Raw genomic sequence first — 3851 nt, 5'->3', positions numbered from 1 at the left:
TCTCTCTCTCTCTCTCTCTCTCTACCATAAGCAAAAACAACAGGAGAAATTTAAAAAAAAAACGGACTGTTGCTTACACCAATGGTTGCTGTGTTTTGAATTCTTAAAAAGGGTTTATAATATAACACCAGTAGGAGATTTGATACCATACAAATAAACACAGCACGGATGAAAACAACTAAAATATTAAGGAAACCCCTCCAGTGCAGAAACTAGCCTGCATAACTCAGACCAACCAACCAAAGTAGAAATAAAAGAAAATATATAATAAAAAATACATTATTCAAATCCGAGGCAGCTGACACTGCAATGGTAGGTATATTAGAAAAAGTCTATAATTCCATCCCCCAAAACAATAACTTATGGTAATAACATTAGTAGGTAATACATAAAGTAGTCATGAAGACTCAAGGAGGATGGAAAGACCAATGAGGCAGGACACCATCCACATCTTTACTAAAAGGCACGAAAAGCACTGAAATTTTGAGGAATTAAAGCAAGGAATCGAAAAGTGATTTGCGACGGTTATCAGTCATGGGGTTTCATATCAACAGAACGCCACTGCTGTTTTTTTTTTTGTTTTTTTTTTTGTTTTTTGCCAGTGAGCGATCAATTGATGATAACTCGCGTGGGAACCAGCAAACAAAAAAGAGCATTTTTTTATACTATATGCGACAAAACTAAAAAATGGTAAAAAAAAAAAAATGTATATATATATATATATATGTATATATAACAAATGAATATTATCAAAGGCAAGATTAGTTACTTTTCTACCAAGCTGTATAACTTGTTAGTGTATAACTTATTTAAAAGCATTTATTCAATTCGAAAAGAAAAAAAAACGAGTAATGGTCGTGTGTTATGTGAGAACAAGAAAAATTGGTCAACATCAAAAGATCACTAGAGCCGAAGGAGACTATAAAACACAAGATAAATCCACGGACGTGTAACGCTTTATTATGGAGTCGCCATAATCTCTCAAAAATAGAAAATTAAACAAAATACTAGTAGAAATCCACCCAATAAAAAGCTACCGTGACATTTAATTGTTAGACGAGTAACTTATCTTGCCTTTGATAACATTTATTTTTTTTAACTTGTTTTTGGACAACTTTATTGTTTTGTTGTCTCTAGTAAAAAATGACCCCAAAAAGTGAACATTCAGAATTCGAATTCAAATAAGAAATTTAAAAAAAAAATCGATGCAACAAATTTTTTTTAGAAGCATCGCATGATGTCGCTTGAATACGAGCAAGCCAGTTGTGGCGTACATGAAATATGTGTCTTTACATGCAAGGAAGTCTATCGGAAGAAATGGCCGAGGGGAACGTCTGAGCACGCGCAAAAAACACAAATTGGAAAGGCGGGAAAAGAAATAAGACGAAGCGTCAATGGCCGACTCATGAATTTCAGGCGATGATGAGCAGCAAGGCGAGCCCCAAGTCTTTGCCCCGATAGACACATAGAAGATCGTGATAGCGGTGCCTCGATAAAGCTTTACACGTCCGTGGTTTTATCTTGTGTTTTATAGTCTCCTCCGGCTCTAGTGATTTCATTTGCGAACAACGTTTTCTATAAAAATGACCCGTCGCCATTTTTAATTTATTGTCTGTCGTGGCCACGTCGACGCCATTACTTATTTAGCTTAACCATGCTAGAATGAGTAGCACTCCATGTTGGACCGTTCCAAATCGACTTATTCTTTTTCAGGGTAAAATATATATAAAAAGAAAATTTTCTTTATCTTTTCTCAGGGTCTTTTATCAATCTATCGCATGTAGTTCCCTTATGTGCGACGATGATTTATTCCTTATTCATTTTTAAGATTACTATTTTGTATTTTCCTTTTGTTATTTTATTATTTATTATTTTATTATTATTTATTATTAAGCCAATGGGGAGCTGGCCTTGCCTGATCGTAAAATACGCATAAATAGATGTTAATTCATGCAGATTTCGTATTTATTATTACATAGCCAATTCTCTATAAAATATTATATAATACTGATTTCAAAAGTTAAAAAAAAAAAGACTTGGGTGCCATCAGCTGAAATCAAAACTAAAACAGTTAACGCTCCAGGCGCGTTCCCTACCGTTTGAGCTATCGACAGATGGATAAGAAAGATTTAAAATTAAACCATTTCAAGCTATGAATCAAATTTGTTTGCATGCGCAAAAGTAATAGCTATATGTCGGCAAGTTGAAATGGACATTTTGCATTTCAATTAGCCGACATATTTCTGTACGTTTTATTCATTAGCACAAACAAAGATTTTACTCGTTACAAACCATCATTGGTCTATAATTACTATTTTCTGCTAATTTCAGTGTTATGTGACCAGTAGTTTAAGAGTTTATCGGTTAAATATTTACATACAGACACACACATACGTACATCTACTGTCTTATTTATATAGATTTTTTAATGTGACGATTTGGCCGTTTGGCTGAGAGAAAAGTGTAGTATCTGTGCTGAAACTACATCCTTCTGTCCTCGGTCAATGAAGGAGAAATATTTTACACATATAAATTAGACCGCGTATCGATGACATTGTTTTGTTTTATGTACGTAAAAGAGCATTTATGTGAAGGTGCTTTCCCATACAAAAGTTGTTCCTAACGTAAAGCCTCCTATTTTTTTTTTAACTTAAAAACTAAAATGTTGAAGAGCTATCAAGACGGGTGTGGTACCATTAATTCTAGCGACCTTTTATACTCCAGAATTTTTGTCTACATAGTCACTACCATTCTAAATGCACTTTGCCTTTTTTTTATGGCTCGTGCATCAAACTTCGGAGCCCGCTTTGTCACTCACTGTCGTCACTCTTAAATCACCGACCCCATCTTCTAACTGTGCTTACATCCACTGCATTGGCTTTGTAAACGTTCAGTTGGCGCCGGTGAATATAGATCGGTTCAATTTTTTCTGCATGGAGCAATTCAATGAGTCATCTCTGCTTCTGGTGCACGTTCATGAAAGGAGTTGCTTTCTTAGAGTCTTACACCATCAATATCTGCAAGAGAGAGATGAAACTTTCAGACTATGAATGTATAAGTTCATGTATAACAATGCAATTAGTATTCCCCTCTGATCCATTCGAGTGGAATAAGGCATTAATTTTCGAACGCTCCTCGTATATAAAAATGTGTGTCTTCCTGGGAAACGGTTCCTGACAATGGGGTTCCATATCAACAGATTGGTATCCTATGTATTTTTTTTAATAGTTGACGTAGTTTTCCTCTCAAATTTCTGAAAATCGAACATTTTTCAATAGGCTTCCAGTCGTGGTTGCTATCTGCTCTCTAAGAAAAAGCCTCTAATACAAAGTCCCACATGTCAGATCTAACCCTTCCCTGAATTAGAATGTTTTCCATATTCTTTTGGTTGTTTCGCCTCAGTAATTGAATTAAAAACGTTTTTATTCATAGGGGCTCAATATGTTCCCCCATCAACTGGCATCGTTTATCGCACTGATATTATTGTAAAGTATTGCACGACACAAGCCGATCACGCGAGCGTTTGAACATGCTCACAATACAGAGTCGGCAAACGAGATACAGACATAACGCTAGGGAAATACGTAGGCTTTATGTAACCCACTGTAGTTGCACAGAAGGGTGTATATTTATGAGTTTAGACCAAGTGGATCCTTAATACATATCACCTTGCTTTAGTTCTCTTCCAATGTCAAAACTTAGACACCAGGGTCAAAAAGTAGAGTTCAGATGTTAGCGCCTCCGATGAGGGTCACTCTGACCTGCAAAACTGCCTAGGCAGCCCACCGGCATCTCCAGATGAGGGCACTTTAGGCGATTAGCAATAAACTAACCCCTTCTCGAAAAAAATG

The sequence above is a fragment of the Euprymna scolopes genome, chromosome 27 (genome assembly GCF_053919585.1).
Source record: "Euprymna scolopes isolate OS-2025 chromosome 27, ASM5391958v1, whole genome shotgun sequence".
In the NCBI taxonomy this organism is placed as follows: Eukaryota; Metazoa; Mollusca; class Cephalopoda; order Sepiida; family Sepiolidae; genus Euprymna; species Euprymna scolopes.
This window is presented reverse-complemented; position numbering follows the sequence as displayed.